General features: G+C 36.3%; 1 long non-coding RNA gene across 1 annotated transcript in view; it reads right to left on the bottom strand.

The window, feature by feature from the left end:
* LOC129529455 (uncharacterized) overlaps window positions 1-8472 on the bottom strand; it is a 64053-nt gene extending 55581 nt beyond the window's left edge. Inside the window, exon 1 of the long non-coding RNA XR_008674960.2 lies at window positions 8000-8472. This is a non-coding gene — a long non-coding RNA (uncharacterized lncRNA). The remainder of the gene's footprint in view (window positions 1-7999) is intronic.
* Window positions 8473-12884: the final 4412 nt, after the last annotated feature.

The following is a 12884-nucleotide window of genomic DNA, read 5'->3' on the forward strand; positions in this document are numbered from 1 at the left end:
ATGTTGGTGTGCTGCACCCATTAACTTGTCATGCAACATTAGGTATATCTCCTAATGCTATCCCTCCCCCTTCCCCCCACCCCACAAAAGGCCCCAGTGTGTGATGTTCCCCTTCCTGTGTCCATGTGTTCTCATTGTTCAATTCCCACCTATGAGTGAGAACATGCGGTGTTTGGTTTTTTTGTCCTTGTGATAGTTTGCTGAGAATGATGGTTTCTAGCTTGATCCATGTCCCTACAAAGGACATGAACTCATCATTTTTTATGGCTGCATAGTATTCCATGGTGTATATATGCCACATTTTCTTAATCCAGTCTATCATTGTTGGACATTTGGGTTGGTTCCAAGTCTTTGCTATTGTGAATAGTGCCGCAATAAACATACGTGTGCCTGTGTCTTTATAGCAGCATGATTTATAATCCTTGGGCATATGCCCAGTAATGGGATGGCTGGGTCAAATGGTATTTCTAGTTCTAGATCCCTGAGGATTCGCCACACTGACTTCCACAATGGCTGAACTAGTTTACAGTCCCACCAACAGTGTAAAAGTGTTCCTATTTCTCCACATCCTCTCCAGCATCTGTTGTTTCCTGACTTTTTAATGATTGCCATTCTAACTGGTGTGAGATGGTATCTCATTGTGGTTTTGATTTGCATGAAATGTATTTTTTCTAAGTGTAGAACCCTTGATTGGTAGGTTTTTTGTATTTGCTTTTACCATCAGTACTTTAATGATTTTTCACTTCCCCCTTTTTTCTTGCATTGTTTTTGATGAGACATATGCTATTATTCTGATCTTTATTCCTCTGCATATAAGGATTTTTTTCTCCAGTTGCTATTAAGATTTTTTTATCATAAGTTTTTAAAAATAATTTGACTATAAAGTACTTTGGTATGGTTTTCTTCAAATGTCTTGTGCTTGGAGTGAATTGAACTTCTTGAATCTAAGTGCTTATAGTTTTCTTAAAAAAATTTTTTTGAACATCTTTAAGCCATTAGTTCTTCAAATATTTTTACTGTGTTTTAGGGAAACTTAACATTGGGCTGCTTGAAATTGTACAAATCATTAATGTTCTTTTATATTTTTATTAGTTTTAGTTTGGATAGTTTCTATTACTATGCCTTCAAATTCATTAGTTTTCTATGACGTCTGATCTACCATTAATTCCATCCAGAGCACTGTTTATTTCAGATTTTGTAGTTTTTGCCCTTAGATGTCCAATTTGTGCCTTTTTTTATCACCATCAATAATACTGTTATAATTACTGTTTTAATGTCATTGTTAGCTAGTTCTAATATCTGTGTCAGTTCTGGATTGGTTTTAATTGGCTTTTCTCCTCATTATGGATTATATTTTCCTGCATCTTTGTATGCCTTTTACTCTTTGATTGGATGCAAGATATTGTGAATATTACTTTGTTCAATGCAAGATATTTTTGTATTCTTATAAACAATTGGTTACTAAGAAATAGTTTGATCCATCCAGGTCTTTCTTTTAAGAATTTTAAAAAGAAGATTTACAATCTACTAAATGTAGGAGCAGGTCAGCATTCAGCATAGGGATAATCATTTCCCATTACTGAAGCAAGACCCTTTTGAATCACTCTACCCAATGTGCCATGAATTATGTTTTTCCAGTCTGGGTGACGGAAACAGGAACTGTTCTTGGTCTGTGTGAACACTGAACATTGCTCTCTGTAATCCTCTGGGATGATTCTACCCATCCATGAGGAGTTTCCCCATACATGTGCACTGACTGGTACTCTGCTGAATATTTGAGGAGGACCCTTCAAGGTCTCCGGAGTTTTTTCTCTCTGTAGATCTCTTTTTGCCAATATTCTCTCTGGCAAAATCTAGCCATTTTGTTTTCCTCACATTTTCATCTCTGTCTTCTCAGAGAGTTGACAGGTTTTACCCGAGGTTACTCTCCATGCACCATGGTTTCCCCAAACAATTAAGCCACTACACTGGGGAAATCAGAGCACATCTCACTTGCTTCTCATCTCTCTGGGTTTATTGCCCTTAGTTACCAGATATCTAGTGTCTTCAAAATGGTTTTATCATATATTTTGTCTGTTTTAGTTGTTTCAGGCATGAATAGGTTCCATTTGTTCCCTCCTACTCTATCTCATTTTATAGCAAAACACTTATCCCCTTTTCAGGATACAAATTGATAACCTTATACCACTTTATACATCAATATGTCAACTTACAATGAGTCAATCCTACGTTTTACGATCTGTATACTTCGTGTGCACACCACGTAGAGTGTGGATCTCCCCATATGCTTTTCTGCTACTGGCTGGCTGTTTCCATCAAACAAATGAAAGGTAGCCCTTACTTGCAAAACTCTAAGAGCTCTTATTTTAATATGTATCAAGTGTTAACATATGGGAATTTAACGAAAGCTTAAAGGTTATGTTGGATTGCAGTATGCTTTCCAATTTTATGATAGGAAAATTGATGTTTCTTCCATTAATTTTTGTGAAACAAATTCTATCAGGTAAATCAAACCTCAAAAGTTAAAAAAAAAAAATGGGGAATAAGAAATTAGGTCATGCCACAGTAGCTGTAAATTGTGGGAGAAAGATATCCTGATTGCTCAGCTCAAGTTTGAGCTTTAAATCTTTTACTAGCTTCTTAGCTTTGCCTGTGAAGTGCTGAGTCCTGGCAGGTGGCTCACCACAGGGACTAATCTGGGAACATTCAATTGCACAGAGAGCTACTAATCCCTGGAGGTTAATGGTGCAGACTGAACTGATTGTCTGGCATTACCCACAGCCCTAGGAAGCATTGTTTGGGACTCAGGACCAACTCAACGGGATGGAGATGGGATTGGAGGTATTGTCACCAGCCTGAAGCCCCAGAGGCATGCATAAAGTTAGAATGGGTTACTAAACTTGTCCTTAAAAACTGGAAAACAACCTTACATGATCGATTATCTTTCAACTATTTAAATAATAAGATTAACTAAAAAGCAGGCTACGTAAGTATGGAAAAAATAATCTACTAGGGCAATTATACTGTAAAAATTTCTCCCAAAGTAAGGAGAGTAAACTAGCTTGAAACTCTGTTAAGTAGCCTTCTTTGTTTCTCTTGCTATGTGGGAAATTCCTTGCAACCAACCATGTAGGAAATTTATTTGACGCCTCATATTTTCTCATGAAATTTCAAGAGCATTTTGTATTCTGCAGTATAATTTTTCTGTATGTGCTTTAATATAAAAACTATGTCTTCAATTACTTACTATTAAATTACTTAACTTGCCCTACTTCCAAATCATTAGATAAAATTGTAACTCCAGGAAGATGTGGTGCATTTATCTCATGGCATCCTGCACCAGCACACAACCACATCCCCTTAGGTGCATGCATAATCTAATCTGAGAAGATCTTTATGAGAATAAAGTGCATCAGGTCTAGGAAATACTCTTCTTTGTGCTTTGTGAGGGCAGTCTTAAGCCTAATCTTTAATAAAGGTGCACAAAAATTATTTTTCAACTCTCTTACTGATTAAATTTTGCTCATTGATTTTTGAACTTTAAAGTTCTACTCACAAATCTTAATCTTATGTTTCAAAACAACAAGTAAAATACCAGCAGTATAATCTTTATTTATACTCTACTTGGACGTGTGTGTGTGTTTGTGCATAGTCAAAGAAACATATTCAATGTATGTGTATTTCCTTAAAGAAAATTGCCACAGATAAACTACAGGGGTATTTGCTTTATTTCACTTTCATTTTCTGTTAAATGTCTCTCTCTTTAGCTTAGAAACTCTGAATATACATACGAGTTTCTGTAATATTTGTTGAAAGTCATTAAGGTTGCTTTAGTTAGGCAGATATCTATTTCTTCTTCTGTGTAAGACATAGCCGTATGAGAACCCTAGTGTCTCTGCAGCTGGTTCGCTAGTTGAAAAGCTTTTTTTCATCCTTATTGGAGAAGTCAGATGAGTTGTTTTTTTTTTTCTCTTGATAACTCTCCTGTCTAGACACACTGCTCTATTCTTTTTTCTCTCCCCTCAAGCAGGATGGGAATGATTTTGTTTTTGTCTCTGATCATATTCTCCATCCCACAGTCATGCACCTGTAATGCCCTGCTCTGAGTTCCTGCTTCCCTGATCCCCGCAAACTATTCCAAGCTCAGCCTTGCACCTCCTCTGGACTCTCCCGTCCACCCATGTCAATGACTGTTTCCCTTGTGTGAATCTCAATAGGAATTTTTGTTTGCAATTTTCATTTGACATTTTTACACTTATCAGGTTGTATGTTGTATTTTTAATAATTCTTTTGTGAATGTATATTCAATCTCTCCAACTAAGCTAATGAGTTCCTTGGGAGAAGTTGTCTATGTCTTGAATGGATTCCTTCCCTATCAGTTTTTAGTGACAATGCGCAAAATAGGCATTGATAAATATTTGAATAATAAATTTTATAGTTTTACTATACATTTTAGCTTTGACAGAAGCTATGATGGCTGAGATTCAGCATCTGCTTCTACATGTTCATGCTAAATGGGAACTATTGACTGGACAATATGTCATCAATTGCAGACATGAAATGGGTTCTTTAAAAAAATACTAGTTTTCAATTTTGTGTAGAGACAAGGTCTTGTCATGTTGCACAGGCTGGTCTCAAACTCCTAGACTCAAGCAATCCTCCTGCCTTGGCCTCCCAAAGTGCTAGGATTATAGGCCTGAGCCACTGCTCCAGCATGGAATGTTTTTTTTAAAATCAGTTGAAGCAATTTTATATTATTTAGGCAGCTATTTTTAAAAGCCACACAAAACTTTTATTTTTTTCTGACCTTGAAAGAGCATGAATATATACAAAAATATAACTAGGACATTTTATTGTTGAATTAAATTAATCTGTATACAGCCAAAAGTCAATTTAACTTTTAAATCTTTAATAATTCCTCAGTGAGTAGCATGGAGAAAACTCATTTAGGAGAAGTTATTTGATCCCATGTTATATTTTCTTACCTTGATTTAGTATAAGAAGTTTAGCCAGACAAGGATTCCAATGTAAAGAAAGTTTGCAGGAGTACAGTTCTCCTGGATGTTTATGTTATTTAAATGTTAATTTCTCTCCCAATGCATGATTTGGCTGCTAACATCATTCAACTATGTCAACATGTGCAGATTTTTTTTAGGAGGTTTTTGGAGGGGTTTTCTATAGGTCTTTATGCTTTTTCAGTACGAAACTCTAAGCATGCCATAAATTCAGGTTGCTGTGTCTTAGCACAGAGGGAGAACACCAGCATGGGTACTCAGAAGCATTTAAAATTATATCCCTTTCCCCTCTGTCTTTGTCGCATATCTTCTCTTTAGCACCATCCCTTAGAAATCAAGTTTTTAAAATAAAACTATCCAGACAGCGTGGAAAAAAAGAGAAAGCAGGTTAAAAAAATACAAGGCCAAAGTATGATGAGAAAAAGAAGCAGGTTATTTGAGAAAATTATTGAGAGGAGTGATGGGAAAGGAAGAGGCAGAAACACAAAGAATTTTGTGGGAGTTAGGAGTCAAGGTCTGAATACTGAAATTACTTTGGAGAAAATGGATAGAAGACTGGGTCAAATAAATATAGAAATTAAATTTTTTTTGAAGAGAGGTTTACTACCAATTTTTTTTGGAAGAAAAGATCACTTGGTATCTTTCAGACTTGATGAAATTTCCAAGCTAACATCTTTATGAAAACCACAAGACAGGGATAAGAGAGAGGCTATGTGGCAATTTGTTTTTGTTTCAACTGCTTCTATGAAATGTGGGATGAGAAAAACTCTTCTGTTTGGATGCCGGGATACTAGTAATATGTATTATCTTAACCCTTATAGCAGTAATTTCAAAGAAGTTGAAGCCAAGGGATTAAGAAAAAAAAATGAGACATACAACAGATACTTGGCAGAACGATTTTAAACTTGCAAAAATAGTAATGTCATCTTATTTTTCCGTTGCTGGTTAATTTTGTTCTGTGAAGCTTATGAAAGACAAACTGTCCACAGGAAATTCAATCCCTGTTGGACAGTTCTGGTTTTGCAGGGAGACAGTAAAAAATTGAAGCAAAAGCAAAACAAAAAGAATAACCAAATCTAAAATGTCATTAACCTTCCTCTTGGGTCTCATGAAGGAATTTTTCCTCCTTTTCTCAGCTTCTTATTAAAGGTCTGGGAGGTTGCAAAAGTTCCACCTTATGATGGTTCTTGCAGTTTGTAATTTCTTTGTTGACAGTGAAATTTTATCTTATTTCTTATTTACAGAATAAAAGAAATATTTGTCATGAGTTGGACTTGTCTTTATTTGCAGAGATTTTCTCCTAACCATATATTAGTCAAGACTCTGGCTGTAAATAAGAGAAACCAGTCTGAGCTATCTTAGGCAAAAAAGGAGAATTTATTCTATATAAATGCAGAGGTGACTCACATAACTCAAGAACAGAAATGTAAGTGGATCGCAATAGATGATGATAGCTAGGAGCAGGAAAGGGATCAGGAATCTCTGTTTATTGTCTCTAGTTTCCTCTATGTATCCTTTTATCCTCTTTCCATTTAAACATTCGCCTTCTATCTGTATGCCCATGTTCATTGCAGCATTGATCACAATAGCCAAGAAATGAAGCAATCCAGTATCCATTGATAAATGGATGGATAAAGAAAATGTGGTACATACATACAATGGAATATTATTCAGCCTTAACAATGAAGGACATCCTGGCACATGCTACAACATGAATGAACTTTGAAGACATTATGTTAAAAGCAATAAGCAAATCACAATAGACAAATACTATATGACATATGATTCCACTTATATCAGGTACTTAGAGTAGTCACATTCATAAAGACAGAAAGTAGAATGGTGGTTTCTCAGGGGAGGGGAAAGAGAGACTAGGGAGCTGTTGTTTAATTTGCGAAATCAAAAGAATTTTGAAGATTGCTTGCATAACATTGTGAATATATGAACACTACTGAACTATGTGCTTTAAAATGGTTAAGTTAGTAATGAACTATATGCTTAAAATGGTTAAGATAGTAAATTCTGTTATTTTACTGATTTTTTTTCTCTTTCAAGTTTTATTTTAGAATCAAGGGAAACATACACAGGTTTGTTACAAAAGTATATTGTTTGATGGTGAGGTTTGAGGTATGATTGAACCTGTCACCCCATTAGTCAGCATAGTACTGAATAGGTAGTTCTTCGGCCTTCACCACAGTTTTTTTAAAAGTACACAAACAATTGTAGGTATTTAATTTGTTACTGTGCACATGAATATACTAAACAGGAAAAGGTCGCTAAGCTGTGGATATACACATTGTTTACAGTTCAATGAGAATTGGCCTCTGTTGGCTAGCAATAAATGTCAAACTGTTCAACATTGATTAATCATGAAGGAATATTGCTTAACAAAGAATAAAATATCTTTCTGAGGTTACAAGCAACAGCTAGCTTTCTCTGACTTACTGGTTGACATGATACAAAATGCCTTCCCAGCCTCAGCATCTGACTTACATGACATTCTAGTCACTTACAAAGATGACAACTGTATTAGTCCACTTTCATGCTGCTGATAAAGACATACCTAAGACCGGCCAACTTACAAAAGAAAGAGGTTTATTGGACTTACAGTTCCATGTGGCTGGAGAAGCCACTCAATGGCAGAAGGACAAGATTTCAGGCACATCTCACATGGTGGAAGACGAGAGAAGAGAGCTTGTGTAGGGAAACTCCTGTTTTTAAAATCATCAAATCTCTTGAGACTTATTCACTACCACAAGAGCAGCATGGAAAAGACCTGCTCCCATGATTCAATTACCTCCCACTGGGTCCCTCTCACAACACGTGGAAATTCAAGATGACATTTGAGTGGGGACACAGCCAAACCATATCAACAACAGTCTTCCAAATACTAGGTAAAGAAAATCTGACCCAGTTTGTTAAGGTGTGTTTACTCCTTTATCTTACCTTATTGGAGGTAAGATAAAAGATAGGTAAGATCTTACCTTAAGATCAGGAAGGGTGGTTCATATAATACCAGCATGGCTTCCAATTGGTATACCCTTGTGGATCTGAGGGAAGAAATAAGAATGTCTGCCCCATAAGAAGCTAGGAGACAGATTTTGGAGTCCCTGAGTCCCTGAGTCCCTGACTTGGTTACAAGAGCCAGAGAGAACTGTGGGAATCCCTTAGATGGCAGCCTCATCTTAAAGGGTGACTACTAGAGATAACAAGGGGGAGAAGCCTTGGTGAGCATCCTGGACCATTTTGGTTCCAAAGAAAGGAAAAGGACCTAATGAACAAAACGAATGATGAAAGCAGAAAGCTGAAAACCTGGTCTAGTTCTCACTAGATGTAAATGAAAGCAGAGGCCAGCGATGAGAATTCCAACATCAGACACATGTGGGGAGGTCAGAACTGAAAAAGAAATTCTAGAACCAAAGAGCAAGAAGTTGAAGAGTTTGAGATAAATTGTGTCAATAAACCCAGATCAAATTCTGTCTGTTGAAAATAGCACCATGAATCACCCTAGCACATTTAAAGGGTATTGGCTCAAATCACTTCTTCTATTTGTTAGCTTCCAATTTGGTCAAAAACAATTTGCCTAAAACCAAACTAGTAAAAAATGATAAAACATGACTATTCTTCTATAATTGGTTATTCATGTATTATTAATGTGGAAATAATGTGGAAGGTGTTTAGAACTGTAATGGTTTGTTTTTTCCTTTTTCAGGATTTAGAAGATTTTTCTCCAGTTTTTTAAACTTCTGTTTTCAATTTATGATGCATTTTCATCCCATTATGTTTGCTTTTCTGATTTAGCAATACTTTTATGATTTTGTACCAAATTGCTCAAACCGACCTAGTCTAAATCTGTTTTAATTAGTCATTTGCTCTTTTGTAACAATTGTGTGTTCCAAGGAATCTGCAGAATTAAAGACGTGATGTGGCAAAAGATGATTCTGAAGAATAAAGTTACTGGATATGGTTGAAGTTGTGTTAATCACCACATTGACTTAGAACATTCTGCATTTTTCATTTCAGTCATGAAGGCTTTCAACTATAAAGTTAATGTAGTGATTAACTGGATCAGAAAAGCTAGCATATATTTCTTTTCCTAGCTTTCTTCAGTGAAGTTACTAGGGGCCCAGAGCCAATTGCTATCAAGAGTTTTACCCATGAAACATTTATTCATTGTTAGGTCAACAAATTTTAGCCTAAGCTTATAGCTGTCTGAGAAGCCACACTGAGACTTTACATGTTTTTCATTACAGCTTCAATCTGACAGCAACCTTGAGTAGTAAAAATGCTGCTCTGTAAAATTTGCTGAAATACATAAGAAATGTGCAACCAAAATGGAACACAAAATAGGATTAAGTAAATGAAGTTAACATCACTGGCTGAAAATGAATCTAAACATTTTAAAAAGTGAAATTATGTAGTAAGAAGTATAACATAAAAAATATGGATAAAAGTTCTAAGAATTATAACAAATTTCAAAATTATAAATAATGTTAACTGGCAGTTGGAAACATTGATTTTTAGAATAATTAACTTTAAGACAAATGAGCAGAGCAGACATAATTGACTATATGAATTAGAAACGAAAAAGAAAACGAACCTTTGTTCCCCTGAAAATCGTGGAGAATAAAATGACAAAAAAGCTTAATTACTCATGAAAGCTAACAAAACTTCTTCAAGTGCATCAAAATTACTAAAATGAAAAATCTGTATTAGATGATTTTTTTGACCAATTTATTCTTTCCAACACTTAGACCTTGAGAAAATTGTTTTAGGTCAACTTGTTTTTGACAATTCACTCTAAGTTCCTGGTTATTCTCAGCAGCCCAGTTCCATCTGGCATTCTTTTTCGTTAAAAGCAATTTTTTGTCAATGCAGTAAGAAGACTCACCCTTTCCCATTAGCTGTTGGAATAAAATTGGGAAGAATATTCTTCTCAGGATTCATTAGTGGTTAGCAGTTAGGAGACACTTAAGATCATGAAGTCCAAACCTTGCTTTACAGTGAGGAAGCAGAAGCCTGCGCATATCAGGTATCTTGCCAGAAGTCATAGCAATGCACTGATACAAATAAAACTAGAGGTTAGAACTCTTGCCTCTCCTACAGTTTTAAATACTGGAAAGCAATGATGTGTTGTAACAATGGGTGCACTCTTTGGCTCAAATTTTAAGATATGACTTAAAAAATCATGATAATAACATTGTTCCCCATGCTAAGAAGGTGACAAACTGTTGTCCTGTCTGGGTCTATTAAGATATCAGGATAATAAAAACAAACAAACTCTTAAATAACACTGCACATCTGTCAGAAACTATGCTAAGGGCTTTGCATAAAATAACACGTTTAATCCTCAAAATAACACTAGGTAGTAAGTACTATTATTATGTCCATTGTGATAAATTGAATGCAAAATACCCTTTCACCCAGATAGTCCTATAACTGCCCATTTAGTATAACATTGTAGGTTCTTCTGTCAAGCAGTAAAGTCTGTTTTCCTAAACTCTGAATTTGAGTTGATCTGATTTGCATTGGCCAATAGAATGCAGAGGAAGTGATGTTGTACCAGTTCTGAGATCTTGCCACAACTTGCATATTTCTGCTGTCTCTCTCTCAGATGGCTCCTGCCATAAGCCTGAGCTAACCTCCTGGTAGTTGAGAGACCACATAAAGGAGATCTGTCGCAGTCAAACTATCTAGAGTAGCTTCCATCCAGTTAACCTCAAAATATGTAAGAGAACCAAGCCAAGAGCAGCAGGTGATATAATTTATGCTTGTGAAGCCATATGGCATAGTGGTTTAAGAGCATGGATGCTGTACTCAGACTGTAGACCCATGGATAAGCCCAACCGAGACCAGAAGAATCCCGGAGTTGAGACCATAAAATATATCTAAAGAAACCAGGTAACTGTGAACAAGAATAAATGCTCTTTGTTTTAGGGCAACAAGTTTTGGGTTGGTTATATTACGTAGCAACAGACAGCAGGTTGTCAGCTATTCTTCCTTTAGAAATTTACAAAATATAAAATAACTAACCCATGGTTCCGAAGCTAACAAGTAGCAGATCTGGGATTTGAACCTAGCAGCCTGACTGCAGTCTCCATGCTTTACAACCTGCTATCATCCATCCCATTAGTCTTGAATTGTTAACAGTAACAAACTGGAATAAGGAATTCCCATGTCTTTCCACTTGCAAATTTAAGTCTGATATCTATCTTTTCCTTATAAGGTTACATCACTCCCATTTCACTTCACTGAACGCCTTTTTCAATTATGATTCAAATTCTGCTTCTATTTATGCCGCTATTGGCTACAATGATAAACATCTTACCCATTCTAATTCATTCTGAACCCAGGGGAGATTCCAGTGAACACAGATGACAAATCTGCTATTGACCCGTTCATAATCACATTTTCTAATGGCTCTGCCTGCTTAGAAAATCTGCCACTACATGGCAAGTGTAGCATAAAAGGATGGTTACTCCATGTTTGGACCCTAACTTCCTAAACCATGTACCTCTTCACTATCTCATCATTTGTTTCTGTTTCTCTAAACCTCTCAGCCTTTTTGCTTATCTTAACATTGCTTCCTCACTTCCCCACTAAGATCCACGTACTTCCTCTTGGGTCAAATTTGTTTCACTGCAAGTGACTAAAATCCACTAGGTTGGCTTAAGCAGAAAAGGGTAATTCCTCTCAGAGTATTTCACAGAGCCCGGGGCAGAGATGCAGCTGGGCCTCCAAAAGGGACAGAGTCTGCTTCTTTCCAGGCTATATATTTTTTCTCTACAGACCAGCTTTGATTGGATTGAATGATTGGAGCATATTGCAGAACACATGGAGCTGACATTTCCCAGTTTCCTAATAAAAACCCACCACTTCATCTGAGACTGAATTTGTTTTCCTTACTCTGTTTGGTTTAGGGACCAATCATCCCTGAAAAAAAAAAACAATTAGGGTCAAAGAATGAAATAGGGAGAAAGGTCATCAATTGTCTCAACCATGTCATATACCACTTCTGGCCCAATCAACCTTGGTCATAAGGAAAGGATCACAGAATTGCTCTCAGGAGCACACCAATGTTACTATGTGGATTTGGAGGCTCTTCTGGCTATTCTTAGAGAATGTGAGGATGGTTAGGTGAGGCAGCTTGCTAGATGTCTACTATCCTGTCTTCCCCAGACACAATCTTAGCTATTCCTGGTTATGGCAGGGAAAGCAGAATAACGTGGAGACAAACAGAACAAAAGAAAAACGGTTTTAGGATTCTGATGGTCTGTGTTTGAATTTCAGTTTGTTCATCTGTGCAACAAGTGACAGATTGCTTTATATCCTTGGGTCTCAGTTTTATCTATAAAATAAGATTTATCAACCTCTTTAGATAAGGCATACCATACTTATCTTACTCATCTGCTAGGATTCTCTTTTGGTATTCACTCTTACATTTATGCTCCCTCTCAGGTCTTCTTTGTGAAACAGGAGGAGGCTCTGGACATTGAAACAGAGTCAGTATTCCATACTTTAATATGGATGATGTGTAGTTAAATTTTTTTTTTAACGAATTGAAGTTTCTCTACCCATATTGACAATACTTTGTTTACAGTTTTGTATTTCGTCTTTTAGCCCTTCCTTTGTTAATTATGCCAACATTACTGTGAACCACATTACTCTGTTTTCTCCTGAGATTCCATGTATATATCCTACAATATTTTACTGTCTCAAATGTGTTCCATGCTCTTAGAAGGGAGGGGCACTTTTTCTGAGGTCATTTTTGTTCTCTCTGGCACTTGAACTTGGGCTAGCACATAGTAGGCATTCATTAAGCCCCTGTTGAACCACGATTACACTGAACATCAACTGTCGTATGTAAAT

Source organism: Gorilla gorilla, chromosome 1 (genome assembly GCF_029281585.2).
Source record: "Gorilla gorilla gorilla isolate KB3781 chromosome 1, NHGRI_mGorGor1-v2.1_pri, whole genome shotgun sequence".
Lineage (NCBI taxonomy): Eukaryota > Metazoa > Chordata > Mammalia > Primates > Hominidae > Gorilla > Gorilla gorilla.